The 15,754-nt window shown below is 39.1% G+C and overlaps 1 protein-coding gene and 1 long non-coding RNA gene across 13 annotated transcripts in view; both read left to right on the top strand.

Annotated features, from left to right (window-relative positions):
- The window catches only part of Syt7 (Synaptotagmin 7), a 174,167-nt gene that overhangs the window by 130,262 nt on the left and 28,151 nt on the right, over positions 1–15,754 (top strand). The window lies entirely within an intron of this gene.
- Positions 2,119–15,676, top strand: LOC143896236 (uncharacterized). The gene is made up of 2 exons (XR_013256589.1): positions 2,119–2,776; positions 2,846–15,676. It is a non-coding gene; the product is annotated as an uncharacterized LOC143896236 (long non-coding RNA).

Raw genomic sequence — 15,754 nt, 5'->3', positions numbered from 1 at the left:
ATTTTGAAACATACTTCTATCAGAACAGATGTGGCAAGCATACGATATATGATGTATCTTACTAAATCTTACTAAAGAGTTTATGTCATGCCCGCTATAGTGATGTCGTTTAGTAATTTTTCGTTTTCTTTCTCTCTTTCTCTCTATTCCTCCCTCTCTCTTTCGGTTTCTCCATTTCTCTGTCTCTTCCCTGCTGTCTTTATTTGAATATGCGATTCGCTTTATTTGAATATTCAAATTAACTGTCAGTCATCAATTACATTGCGCTTTTTGTATCTGTCATAACGTTACAACATGCGAGCGAAGCTATTTTACAATTATTGAATTCCGGTGATTCCAAATATTTTGATAGATCCTACGGCGGTATGCGTATGACTTATTGTTATTTATGTGATTTTCTACATATCGGTACCCCACAACCTAGTGCTCAGCTGCAACAGTTTAATTTCCTGAATGCATCCACTGATAATCTGGTCCGCCAAAGTTACCACTGAAATTTTCCACGTGAACGCAATTTCGGGCGCAGCATCATATTTACTGTGCACGATCCATTTCTATATTACATTTTGAAGAAAATCTTCTGGACATTGATTTCGTAATGAATTCATAAACATTCATCTTGCGCGAGAAATTCCGTAAAATTGTACCGTTAAATGCACAGCTCAGTCGTTTCTCTTCTCTTTTCGCACCATCTGAAAGCGCTATCTGACAGAAGCAAAGTAATAAATCGAAGCTATTAATATAGACGACGTTCGACGTCCGACGTAGACTTGGAAGCGCATTACTATATCGTGTCTCTCAAAATGTATTTAAGCGTCGCTTTAAAGCGTGTAAAGCGGAATCTCGACGCTCAGTGACTTGCAATAAATCTTATAACTGGCGCGTATCCATAGGAGGTTCATCGACCATGGCGTCGCGCTACGTGTCCCCGTGAGAATTCCATCGTAAATCTGGTTTAATAACGATGGCTGGCATAAATTAAATTATAATAACGTGGTCTGGGGGCGAGAAAACGCTTGGCGCGAGAAACGATGAGACATCCTGTTTTCTTTTCATTATTTTGCGCGCTCAAGCTTGCATCGATATCCTAAGAAAAAGAGCGCCGCGGGAGGAAAAAAAAACGTTTGAAAAAAGATGACAGAAGATCGTGGAAAATCCGATTTTCCAAGATTACGTTCCACGTAAAGTTAGAGAGATGAGATATTTTATCTTTGAAAATTGGCAACTGTGATGAATGAGGATGATCTTTTTCGGCATTTTTGTTAAGGGGAAAAAATTGATTGGAAGCCTGTGGCGGAATTTATAAGTATAAGGAAGCGGTTCGTGAGATCCGGAGCGCTATATATGTATACATATATGACTCATCGTGTGTTCGTAATAAAGTGTAATCGAAACGAAATTTGTTATCCTGAGCTCTTATTAAATTGAAATAAAATCGAGATTTGTCACCCAAGCGGACGGATACTCGAGCTCTCTTTAAATGTCGATATATTAAAACGTCTAATTCTCTTCGTAATCAGTTTGGTCTCACCTGAAGTGTTTGCTCGTAAGTAAATGACGACCGAGTGCACTTAAACTGATGGGAAAATAATGGAGGCTTGTCGGTTGAAGAGAGTGTTATTGCTAACCGATCGTACCTCTAATAATTTCGTTTTATCGTCTCTCCATAATTCCGCATGACAATTTTCTATATACGCGTGTGCGTGTGTGGATGTGCGTGTGCGTGTCGAGTGTATATAATCGTGTTCCACACTAAAGTTATCTTTGGGATGGAATTATATAAGCGATGTGATGAACTCGCGCGCGCGCGTGTGTGTGTGTGTGTGCGCGTGTATACTCACTGCGTATGTGCGCCGCCGCGTAATGCGATATTGGGTTTTAGTGGAACATCGAACGATCGCATTATATCACTTGTAATAATCAGAGACCACCGTTTCACAGATTTCCTTAATTAAAGTCATTACCTAGTGATTATTGAGTAAATGCCCGAATATATCGGAAGATGCGATGGATGCTGGCACGTCCAAATTAATCTATTTAGACACGTATGGTGTGAATAGCGTTGAAATAAAAGCCTACTTCAGCGGATATTATATCATATCTGAAAACAAACAATTTCTATTTGTTTCGCATTAAGGAGGCTCTTACCCGGCTGCTCTAATCAATGTAGCAACCGAAAAATTATCATTAATAATTGGTTATAAAATTATCGGAAAATTAAATAAAAAAATAAATAATGATTTTTACATAGTGTAAGAGTAAGTTATATGTTCTATTAGTGTAAATATTAAAATTTATACAATAAGTCAGTTGACTACGTCAGTGCTAAAGAGCAGAACATGCGCGTGTCACAACGTCGTCTGTAGCAGTCTGCAGCTAAGTGAGGTGTAGCCGTGTAGCGTTGTAGCGAATGATGCGATGCGATGAAGAGATGGAGCCAAAAGAAAGATATAACGTGAGAATGCTGAGAGGGAAAATGAAAGGAAAATTCGCGAAAATAAAGGTTGTCAATGCGCGAGAGAATAATTATGCCGCTACCATACAGCGCAGAGAAAAGACATGTGCAAGTGAGGTTAGAAACTTCGCGCTATTTTGACACTCGGAAGATCATTCGCCTAACCTGTCGTACGTCATATTAAAACTACAATATCTTTTATAACTCATCGTCAACACCAAGTTTTTTTCTTATCATTAGAAAGATTATTATTTTAACTACAATTCCTTAGTTTTTTGTTTACTTGGCTCGCAAACTTGCCAAGAAAATACATCACTTCCGGTAAAAATTTTAGTGTTTACCATATGCCCTGTGTTAAAAATGCGAATTTCAATACTGATATTTTTACAGTTTTTATCGTCAACCTATGCTCAAGTTTTGGGCATCGGTCCGTTGTGGTTCACTTTACAACATATATTAATTTCATAAAGATCTGTCATATTATGATCGAGGTAAGAGCCTCCTTAATTCGAGAAATGTGTAAATGAAAATCTTATGAACAAAGTGTAATCAATAGTTCACTTATCTGTATACACTCGGTAAAAATTTTATGATGATAAAAAAGGTGGTTCGTGAAATATTACTGGAACATTTCTGTTCTTTCTTCTCTCTCTTTCTCTCTTTTTTCTCTCTCTTTTCTCTCTTTTTTCTTTCTCTCTTTTCTCTCTCTCTTTTCTCTCTCTCTTCTCTCTCTTTCTCTCTCTCGCGCGCGCGCGCGCGCGGATATTACCTGCATATTTACGATGATCGATTTCCTATTGCATAACGGGATTCGATTATAACTTACTGCCGAACGTACCGGATTTATCGTCGGTGTCGACGGGATGGGGATGCAATCGCGACAGTTTTAAGTAATCTAATCACGGGAAGAGAGTCATCGCGCATAGCAGCCGCAGCCGGGGCTGCGAATCGACGCGACGCCGACGGCGGGATACATTATCTAATTCGCGCGCGCCCATATCGCGTGCTAATTTCCTATTGCCTTCGAAACTCCGGATGGTCGATATCGAGACGCGCCGTTGTCCAATGTCACCGGCCACGTTGAGACAATGATGAAAAAGGATGGCCTACTACTTGGACCGAGCCGAGAGGATCCACATGGTCGGTTAATCGCGAAAATGTTCGCTTGAAGGACGAGCGTCTCTTCACAGGAATGCCGATTCGCCACTGATTCGTTTAATCTGTCAGATTTATTTGTAAAACCGCGCGATTAAACATCCTATACAATTCTGATGACGTAAAGCTTTACGTCACTCAGAAAAAAACGAGATTTGAGAGAAGTCTCTTATTTTGTTCGCTCCTGCGAGTAGATGTTAGTTATCAGTGGCATTTACTGGTGCTATAGGATTAGCGTCGGGATCAAGTGGGATTTAAGTGGAACCGATGTTCCGCGTTTCTCTGTTCTCACAGATCCGCATTTTCGCAGGCGTATTTCCACGAGTTTAAGCTTCCGCTCTGCGTAAGTTCCGTCCATATTAAGCAAGAACGCCTATCGTAAAAGCAGGATTATCCTTTTCAATATTTTTTTTTCCAGAAAATATTATATATAATACCTATATGATTATATAATATATTTAAAAGAAATATTCTACAGAGTTGAGAGAAAGAAAAGAAAGGGCGGAAGCGCCTTTGTAACTTTACCCTCATTTTTACAAAAGTAGGACATACATACACGAAACTGTATTTATAAAAAATAATTTATAATGACGTGTTTCGTTTTTAATAGAATTAGAATTTGTCATATATTTATTAAACTTTCTTAAGTTGTTAATTTTAAAATTTAACGAAAGTAAGAGCGTATACTGTATAACGTTTATTCATATATGACGCAATTATGAGTAAATTGAAATCGATAAAAATAATCAAACAGCCACGTGTCGTTGCATTAACTTTACAGTAGCGCGCGGTGTATCGGGCACAACGTTTCTGTTTATTCTTTCTCCGTATTTTGCAGATAAAGGCCGTGCATATAGAGTGTCTCATTACGAGATGAAATTTTAATGATAGATTCTACCATAATTTCGGAGTAGGATTTTTAGTGAAAATTCAATGAGAGGCCATCGTTAGCTGCAGCTTCTTCATTCTCGATATTATAACATTACATATCTTCGACGACTAAATCAAATTTTTGAGATCCATGTGATATTTTATTAAGAGAAAAACACGATTTTATCACGTTGTTGACGCTCCAAACATACGCGCGAGAGCTCTTTGATTTTCAATACTTACTTAATAATTCTGTGAGTACACACACACACACACACACATCTAATGATAGCTATTAAATAATTAACATTTGCGAAAGGCAGTTAAAATTATCTCTTTTCCGGCTTTGAGCTGTTAAAATATATTTGCAAATGCCGTTTATCGGCAATTCTTTATAGGCAATATTGATTTGAATTTATGAAAATAAAAGTGGCAAACATGTCGATAACGTGTTTGCTTGCTGTTTCTTTTTAGTCGCCCCTCAGTAAATAATACTACATAATAAATATTGGTTTATTGTAAATATTAGTGGATTTTCTTTACAATTTTATTATTTTAAGCCACCGTGTCTATCAAGGTTGACAAAATTTTAGTGGACGTTAAAAAATTGACGAACGATAAGTGTATAGGTGCAATGTATGTACATCACTGGATAGGTGCGCATAACGGATTAACGTTGTTAAAATAAGACCGTAAATCTGAACATATTTTTAGATACATTATGATGTTACACGCAATATCGTTTCATCTCCGAGTTGGCGTGTTGATTTCTGTCATTTCGATAAATCTGAGCAAACACCGGGAAGGGAAACACATAAACATCGAAGAAATATGTCATTATGACAAGGGGAATCGATCGCTTCGGCCATCTGCGAATTTTCCACAAAGTTCAGCCACAGCTATATTCGGTCCAGACGAAGAAGTGATGTTTGTGAAAGCTCGTGAACGGTGAACGCAATGGCCACGATAGCCGATACGGCTGGAAGTTTCTTTTGTTCTAAAAGTTACATTTGCGCATTCCTATATCAATACGAATACCTTGGCAACATAATACGACGTTTCATTAAAACGATAGGCATTGTGTCGGTTCGTTATTGAACATAAAATCTCCGTGCTTTGATAAATAAAGGATACTTTAAGGCTAAGGATATTGCACTGCGCGTTTTAAAGCTATATAAATTCTTTAAACGCACGTTTGCTTGTATCTCATTGTCAGCAGTGAAAAGATTATCTATGATTTTTTTACCTTGAGCCGTAATGTGGATATAAAACAATGTATGAGACAGGTAGAGAGAGAGAGAGAGGAAGAGAGAAAATGAGAAATTAAAATGTTGTTAAGCTAAAATTTGTTAATTTTTATTAAAAGCGTTTCCAAATTTATCGAAAAACCCTTACTGTAATTTAGTTTGACCGCAGCTATAATAGTGATGGTTTGAAAATTAACTAGACATTATTAATAATTCCCCGATGAAATTTCAATTTCACGTTCGCTTTATAACGAATTCAGGTACGGTCTGCTTCGTATAAACCAGAAATTCAGAACGGTGTGACAGCAAAATTCGATATGTACTCGCGCAAAACGTCGATAGACAGCGACTTAATTGAAAAATGTATTTTTATTAACGTTCGCGAATATTCATTATTCTCGTCGGTTCCGGTGAATCGGCGCGTCGCAATTTGCGCTGTACGGCTTCTTTTTTGTTTCAAGTTTCATCCGAAGAATGCTACGACCACGTTTTGTTCCGAAGAAGATAATACCGGTGGTGTAACGCCCCTCTTTTTCTCGAATGACTGATAGCGTTTTTCACTGGCAGAACTGGTGCGCACTCAGTGCACATTAAAGCCGTTGTACACTGATTTAGTCTCTAATATTTAAAGTAAAATGCAAATATTTCGACTGATAAAATACTCAGTATATATTTTACCAAATAGTGCAATAAAAAATATTGAGGATTTCATGATTTAACCCGATTATATTAAACATACACTTTACGTTGGTTTGTGTACGACGGCTTTAATGTGCACTGAGTGCGCACCGGCTCTGCCAGTGAAAAACGCTATGAGTTATTTCGTGGTGCAGGAAATTAGGAAGCGTAAAAAATTGCATGGTGGAATCTCAGACGAGAAATCTCGTGTACATAAACGAAATTTTGCCAGCGAAATTCTGACTTACGAGATATTGAATGCACGAAGCTGCGTATATACATATAAAATTATCTCTTTTTCTCAGCACGGAGATTATACTAAATATTTTGAGGGCAATTTACTCTACACAGAAAATGTAATATAAAGGTACTTATTATTTCATTTACAACATAATTTACTAATAGATTTATTACTTCTCCAAAAGTTCTACATAAGTTCTCCCTACCCATATTTCATTATAAAGTACACTTTGGTACTTTGATATTTCAATTTCCACGAACTTGAAAATCCTGTACCACATAACACGTCAATCACAATAATTGTATGAAAGATGTACGGAAAAGATGATTATTTAAACTTATAGAAGAGAAAATGTTTCGGGAAAAATATCACGACATGCAGTTATATACGTACAAATGCATAGTGTCAAACTATTTATCCACTCTGTGCAATCTATACGCTGTACTCTACGACTTTATGGTTCGTTCGATCTATATTCCGTGACGTTGCGTACGTAGAAAAGTATGAAGTGGCACAAAACACGTTCAGCTGTATAAGAAGCAAAGTCACGTCGCGAGGCTCTGAATTTTATATCGGCGCGATCACGATCGGGCGCAGCTGCTTGGAGAACTAGGTTGATGCTTGACAAGTGGGACGTAGCTCTTTAATAAGGACGTCATGCGGGGAGGAAGAAAAAACTTATATTAACTTCCTCGTTGTACGGCTGGCATCTATTTTCTACCGGTCGCTAGAATCGATTATGCATTCAATATCGCAACGTGTCATACCATAGCATAATATGAAAGTAAATTTGTCGGGAAACTTTCTGTTAAGAAGAGAGGAAATTATTACAAATTTGCGACATACATACACTGTATCATATAAGCTTAATGCATGTTTAAATATGCGTGCATGATTGCGTACGTAAACTTTTTTTACGTAAATGCGAGCTTTTATGTTGAAAAATGCCATTATTGCCATTATCATGTTTCTTGATAAAAGTAATATTAATTATGTGTGTGTGTGTGTGTGTGAATATGTGAAAATTTTAATTAAATAACAATTTTACGAACAACGAATTAAACCATTTTAGTTTTACTAATTTCTCATTAACGTATATATTTGCGTTCTTTCAGCATATTTTATAGTAATTAAAACTATAACTTTAAAACGATTTTAATGGGAATTCCGAGAAATTTAATTATTACGAGAGAACTAAAATAAATATGTTTACTTTTTTTTCTTTTAGTATCAACGTAGATAACTAGGTTTTGTATTTTGTCTGGAAAGGACAATAAAACTACGCATCTATAAGTTTCGTGAGAAAATTGGATTGATGCTCTCATCACTTTAGCTTCAAATTTTTACGTGGGAAGGGACGGAGGTAGAATAGAAGTGAAATATTCCCTTTGTGTGGAATATCAGACGTGCTGTAAACAATACTAGAAAACGACCCGTGTTATTCAGACCGAGAGTAGACTTGAAAATTTCGTTTGTGCGCGATATTTTTCCTGGAGGACTTAAAAAAGTGTCACGAGATACCTACGCCTTCGCAAAAAGTTGGTTTTTAAGCGAGAATAGCGTATGTATAATATCCTAACTTTATAAAAGGTCTTTTCGTAAAACGATAGTAAGATGACACATTCAGATTTTAAGACGACCTTTTCTTAGCAAAATGAAATCTAGACACAACGATGTCATCTTAATATTGGAAATTAGATCTGATACGTCACGATAAAATATATAATATGATCTATTAAAATCAAATTTTAAAATCACATCTATTAAATTAAAATCACATCTATTAAAATCAAAATTTATAAAATCTCATTTATCTAAATAATTTATCTTTATATTAACTGAATTTTTATAACATGCACAAATGCGAAAGTACATAATGATGAAAATTCGAATGCTATCAAGAGAGAGAGAAAGGGGGGAGGAGAGAGAGAGAGAGAGAGAGAGAGAGAGAGAGAGAGAGAGAGAGAGAGCGTGTTTATTTTGCACTAGTAAAACATCGCCCTGATATTCGATAGGTGATATCGTCTTACTGTTATTAAGTAGATCTTCTCTCTCTGACCCAATACAATATCTAAATATAGCGCGTTCAACGTTTCTGGAACGAAGAAGGCGCGCGATATACCCTCTTCGCAACGTAACGCATACCTATCCCCCTCTCTCTCTTCTCCCCGCGCGCTTATATTGATTTTTAAAAGACTCGTTATCCTTCCATCGTAAAGAATCCGCGGATTAACGACGAAACTGGAGCAGGCGAGTAATTGAATAGGGGAATCGACACGGGGACGCTAACGCTTTACGTGTGTGCACAGGAAAGGGAACCTGTTGCTCGCCTGTTTTCCAGCTGCCTGGCACGCAGGGCGAGCGACTTTTTACTATTCTCGCGGTTAGAGAAAGAGAGAGAGAGAGAGAATAAGTAGCGTGCTCGTTAAATTTCCCTGATGTCGCATCGCGGTCACTGTAATGACCGCAACGACGTCTTAATTACCGAAGACGTGCAAGTTCCAAAGTCATAATAACCGTCGCGTTGCAAACTTATATATAAGGATGGCTTTCGGCTTTCCCGTGTCATCTTAGATCTCGTCGTTCCAAGGTATTACGACGGCCTTCTCTTCCACTCCCCTATCTTATATTCTCTTTGACTGAGAATTTTGGGCGGAAGTCTGTCGAAAATGCGGAGTTTGTCGCGCTCGGTATTACCATCGTGTCGCGCGAGTAAAAGCGAATGCTCTTTAGGAGAAGGTAGAAGCGGAGCCGTTCGCTTTGAAGTAAAAGCACGATGCGAATGGATGTTCTTTATCTCGCATGAGGAATCTCTTGTTCTCGCCACGAAAAGGCCGTTTAACATCTTAAAGCGTTCGCCGGTGAACGTGTGATCGCGGGCATCAATAACAAAGAGATATACGAGCATGAAATTATGATTATATCGTTCTTCGCGGCATATTTTCTTCGTTCTTTTTCAAATTCGCTGATACAAACGCTTTGTTTAAAAGTATATACGAGTTCCGTTCAGACGTGTCTTTCAAGACATTTGCTCCATTTTATTGGTTCGTCTTCTCTATCCTGTTAGGGAAAATTTCCGACGGAACGGAAACTTTGGCCATCAACGTCGACGAATACTTCTCTTTTTGTGGCAGGGGCAGGGATGTGCTTCAAGTAGTTACACTGTACACGGTATAAGTTTACGTCCGTAATCGAAGAGAGGAACAAAAATATTTGTCCTCAAACGAAAGCGCGAGAGTGATGTCCTCTTCTTCCCCTCTTCATGTGAAAACAGAAGAACGTTCCGCCGTTAGCAGGGGTATATTGCGCAAGACTTGTTGCGAGGCTCTTCAAGACGGTGAGACGAGAGATATTGTGTATCGAGACTCGAGCGAGCGGAAAAATTTCGAATCCTTCCGGCTTCCGGTCTGATCAATAGCAAGCCAAGCGTGCAGGAGTTTGCTGGATTCTCTCACCCCCGCGTATGCAAATGTTTACCACGTGCGTCCTGAATTTTGTTACGGAATTCCGAGAGGGAGGCTGGTGAGGATCGATCGGTATCGGACGGTATTACATCGAAGGCTTGTCAATAATCGTTCTTGCGCGGCTCAAACCGCGCCAATCGCTGGACTTTTCAGACGGCGCTTGCCGGAAGGGATTGTCTTTGCGGCGCGTTTCCCCGGACTAAGCGCCTAAACCGCGGTGACTGCCAGGCTGAAAGCGATCAACGTGCCGCCGCGCCGTAAAGCTACGCGCGCGTCGTCATCGCGCGGAAACGCGACCGCGGACCCCGTACCCGGTGCGGCTTTGCCGCGCGCAAATCGCTCGCGGGAGAACGAATGGCACAAAGGCGGTCCCGCGTATGAACCCTAATCTAGAAGCTGGATAAGCTGCACCAGCAAAGCGAGTTTCGAGTAGACGCAAACGTGCAAACGTGCGGCGCGCGCTCACATACGCGGGATTACGGTCGGCCGCCTGTCGACACTCCCACCTGTCGCTACGTATACCCAGCAGGGCACGCGGGGAATTACTCTTCGATAATCAGGCAACCAAGTCCGTCGCGCTGCGTTTATGGCACATATGTTCGTCGAACCGTTCGTGCTTGTCGCGGCGAACCGCGGGAGATGCGATTTTTCTTCGATTTTTCTCCCATTTCTATCTGCGTAGAGGAAGCTATTGGTTTTGGCAGTACGTACGAACGGTTCACCAGTACCAGACCCGGGCTCCGCTCTCTCGTAGTGGTGGTGGCTAGGATCGATCCAACCTCCTATCTTCCAACCAGCCACCATCCCTCGCCCCGTCGCCCACCACGGTCGCGTCTCTCTCTGTCCTTTCTCTCTCGTCTCTCTATCTCTCTGTCTCTTTTTTGCTCTTTCTCTCCGTTACCCCGACCCGATGTGAACAGCCCGACGTATAGCACGTACCATCTCGAGTCCGGTCGCTCGTTTGCCCGGCCCCTAGATTCCGCAGATTTTTTTTTTCGATCGATGGCACCTCCGTGGGATGAGCTCTCTTTTCGCGAGTTGTGCGTAACACACCGGTCATAACCGCGTGCGAATATTCGTTTTCGATATTTATTGGGCAGCACGTTGATACGGTGCACGAAAGGGTTGGATTATATTCAACCACGAAGTATGAATAAATCGATTGTATTGTAGTGCGCTGTGTTAAGCGCTTCGAAGCGATTTAATACGTGAAGATTTATTTTCGTATCGCTTTACACTTAATTTTCGTACACTACGTTTCGCATGAGAGTTCGCAACCAATAGATTGTCGCAAGCTTTCGATGAGTTTAATATTGACTTGTCAATCAAGTCGTGATATCTGAGAAAGAATTTAAAGTTTTTTTTTCTTTTAAGAAGCTCTCGGAACTTGCAGCGCGGTACGGCTTCGCCACTTTTTGTTGGAAACTAACCACGGCCAGGCGGTTGCGCGAAACTTTCGGTTATCTCTACTCATTACTCGCTTTGCGTGGTATGCTACGCCTCTAGGTAGTTCCCATTAAGGTATTCGATACCTGCCGTTCGACCCGAACGTGCCAGCGATATATCCAGCATGCGGGGAATCGCGTGAATGTACGAGATTCTTAGTCGATTCGCTTTAATACGTCGCTGTCTAGACAGTGGTTCGCTTGTTAATTGAATATATTCCGGACAATCCTCTCGAGAAATGTTATCGCTGTTAGATTGTTAGATTATTTCAGGGAAAGTTAACGGACGTATCAACTGATTTGTTATTTACGTCACAAACAGACAATAGTGCGGTAGTTTCGTTATTATTCCTGTCGGCTATACCGGTAACGCTAACTTACGTTTTCTAATTCCAAGCCATCTCGTCTAACTTCGACGGATCTAACTTGAATGAAGCTATCTTGATCAACCTTGATTTCATTAATAAATTAAGACGAGATACAAAATCATTGCACATCTGAAAGCTAAGAGATGAGATAACTTCACACACAAGGTTGAATACCGCCTCATATAAACTTTATCTGCTTCTCGACTGATTGAATAATTGAATCTGTTCTACAACAAAGTCTGATGTTTGTAATTTACGAGGATTACTTAAGGAGAAGTCACGATTACAGTACATAAGAGACAGCGATCGAGTAAAATGCGAGTAAGAGACAAAAACTTTTTTATTTCTATTTCAAGGCGATAACGTGTCACATTCCATAACATATATGTCGTGTAATTTCTCATATCTTGGAAATTATATTCAGCAAACGATTATTATATCTCTTGCGTTCTGTGTCGTGAGTTGTTATGATAATTACATCGTTGATAACGTAGCATTTTTCTTCGCCAGAGCAGTATTAGCATTCCTGTTCCGTTATGCGTTCTTAAAATGTTTCTAAGCACGGAACGGGCGTTATTCACTTTTAGCATTTGACATCTCGATAACGAGTTATTTCTGTCTACGGGGGTGCACGATAAAAAGGAATTATTTCAACGTTTCCGGGGGGAGCATGAAGTTTGTGTTCGTTCTGTAAAAATAGATAATATTTGTAACTTTGCGAATTGCCGTAGTCTCAAGAGCGCTCTTGCACAATTTGAATGTCAATTCGTAACACGTGCCTCAACGGTACTCTTCTTAATACTGATGTTCGGCTGAATTTTGAAAATCTAAATAATAACGTACCGTACGTCTGTCAGTAGTTTCTTTCGGAGCTTCATTTGAATCCGACCAACTAGCTATCTATATTAAAATCTTAGTTCTGGAATCTCGCATCGCGCACGAACTTCGTAGAATTCTTACCCTTAATTTCGAACAGCCGCGGAAACGATCGGAGGAAGACGGCTCTGCATAACTTAGAGGAATTTACATTGTGTTTGTACATTCCGGGAGACGAAAGAAGTAAGTTTAATACGAAAGAGAGAACTAGAGAGAGAGAGAGAGGGGGAGGGAGGGAGAGGGAAAGAGCCTTGCGCGCGATGTCTGAATTCATAATTTGTCTCTTCAAACTTATTTCTGCCGATTCAAATTTATTGCTTATCCCGCGCGTCAGATTTCCATCTGCAGAAATAGGCGTTACGAAAAAAATAAAAAATTAGCAGAGAACATTAATTAAGAAATTTGAACTGGCGTAGCGTGTGCTCTGTTGATCTTATTCCGTATTTAGACCACACGTTTTCGACCTTTATTTGTCTAGATTTTCGCGGAAGATTGGGAACAGATACTTGCGACGTTATAGACAGAGGTGTACACGATTTATTCGATGAATCCCATCAATTTTTCCGCAACTACGTTGCTGCTTAATGTCTCAACTTCGTTCCGCAAGAAGTTCCTTCTTTTCCACCGGATAAAACTCGCGCACCCTCGTGCTTTTCAGCCATTTCTCATTGGTGTGGTCGCGCGGTGGACCACAAAAGCTGCAGCGCCCAGCGGAAAAAGTTTACCTTACTTGGTCATTATATCGAGCGAAGAAAGTTGCCTCCGTCTACGTTCGTTAGCGCGCTAACCGCGCCGTGTACGCCTCGCTAAATTGCTTGTTGAAACTCATTAAAACAGTTTCACACACGTGACGCGCGCGTACATAATCGTTAAAAGCGCGGCGTTATTGAATATTGACGTAAACTAGACGGCGGCGTCGGCGAATATTTCGCTAATTTAATCGTGACTTAATCACGTCGCCGTCAATTACTACACGCGATAAGATGTGTTCCGCAAATTTGCGCTACCTCCTTTGACAAGTGCGAACAGTTCTTGCTTCTTAGTACATCCGCAAATACGGCTCTTTTAATTAAGCGAAACCTTTTAATTACGCCCTTCTGAACAAGAGAGGAAAATAACCGTATTCTTAAATTTTTTTGTTTCTCTGGAAATAACAGAGTTTTAAGAATTTCGTTCCCTTCACTTATATTCTCAAAGCGCAAAAAGAATGATTTATGCATCCACGATCCACGAGAAGTATAACACACACACACACACACACACACGTACATAGTACATACGAATATCTTCGAAATTTTTCATCTAAGATATCGGATCGTTTTAGATCTCTTCATGTTTTATGCAAAGTTCTGGATATTAGTCTGCGTTTGAAAGCGTATATGTGGATACGTTCTTTGTCGCGATCAAATGCTTAAAAATCCCCATCTTTGTCATATTAAAAAATACTCCACATACACATGTAACGCGTGAACTTCTATACCTATATGACGTCGCCAGATGTCGGCGATAAATATGATGTTGCTCTTTTATCGCTGTCGTGATGTGCAATATTTTTTGGCAATTGGTGTCACCACATGTTCACCTTATCCTACCGAGCATTCGTAAATTATTTTTATATCTCGTATGCGTTAACCAATTTTGTCGAAATTCGAAATCCTGCGTCGCGATTAGTAACAGACGTTTTAAATTAATCTTGATTTCCTTTTCTCTTAAAATATTAAAATACATAAACGTAATATTATTCGTTGGACAAAAAACTTCTCTCGAATATTTTTCTCATCTCTCGTGACACTATAGATTCGTACATCACTTCGATATTTAAACGATCCCAGTCAATTACATTTCAATTTATACGTTGATGTTGATGCTAACCAAACGTTGTAATAATTCACAAAAGATAGTCAATTCTCATTGTTCTGTTTGTTTAATTTAATGAGGGACGCATATCTAATGATTTGGCGTCATAACTGTAACATTTAGTGAAGTAACTCTTTATCGGTCAATAATTATGGTAACATTAATATTATCTACCACACAATCGATGAAAATGTACCGTGTTTGTCGATTCGTGCATTAAACAGCCTCGTAACTGATTGTACGACACGTATTATGTGAACTAATTGTACAGTCTCTATTTGATTGTATCGCAAGCCCTGTTACAAAATACAGTATATTATAACAATACAATACGTTACAATACATCGTGCAGATTTTATTAATCTACAGCGCGGACCACACCATTGTGGTCGTGCAGATTAAAATTTAATAATTAACCGTATGATATTTCAATTTCAGTTAGTTTAATAATCGCTCGAATTTTTCCGACTTAAGTATTGCAAATTGTGGCCAGTTCTTAATTTAGATTTCGTATACGCATAAACAAGAATACAATTTGTATATATATATATATATATATATATATATATACGATGTCTGACAATGCGCGAGCGTAATAATGAAAATTAAAAATTTAAGGAGAGGATCATTATTTCTTACAATTTCTCCATTTTATATGTTATATATATATATTTCCGTAATTAGATATAAAAGGGCAGAGGGAGAGAGAATAAAATTTTTTTAGAAGAGAATTAACACTGAAGTACATAAAGTTAACTGAAGAAAATGGCTTTTTTATCTTTATCGTCCAGTCGCTGCGCCGCTCCGAGACTTACTTCGTCGAAAATGCTTCATTTAAACCTACTTATAAACTGAAAAATTAACGATGTCTTGTCATTAGAAGAGCTAATATCAAATTTTGCATTAATCGGATTATACGGCAAACGTGCTCTCTGCGAATTTTATACAACAAAAATTTTATAGAGAACATTATATTTGACGTGTAATTCACGTTTACTCTCGAATTTGACATCTGCTCTTTGGGGGGGATCCAGGGGAGAGATTAAATATGTATATTTCTATGAAATTTACATCTGCATGTACAGTAAATAATAAAGC

Source organism: Temnothorax americanus, unplaced genomic scaffold, assembly GCF_048541705.1.
Source record: "Temnothorax americanus isolate GAGA-0224 unplaced genomic scaffold, ASM4854170v1 Scaffold1, whole genome shotgun sequence".
Lineage (NCBI taxonomy): Eukaryota > Metazoa > Arthropoda > Insecta > Hymenoptera > Formicidae > Temnothorax > Temnothorax americanus.
This window is presented reverse-complemented; position numbering and strand designations above follow the sequence as displayed.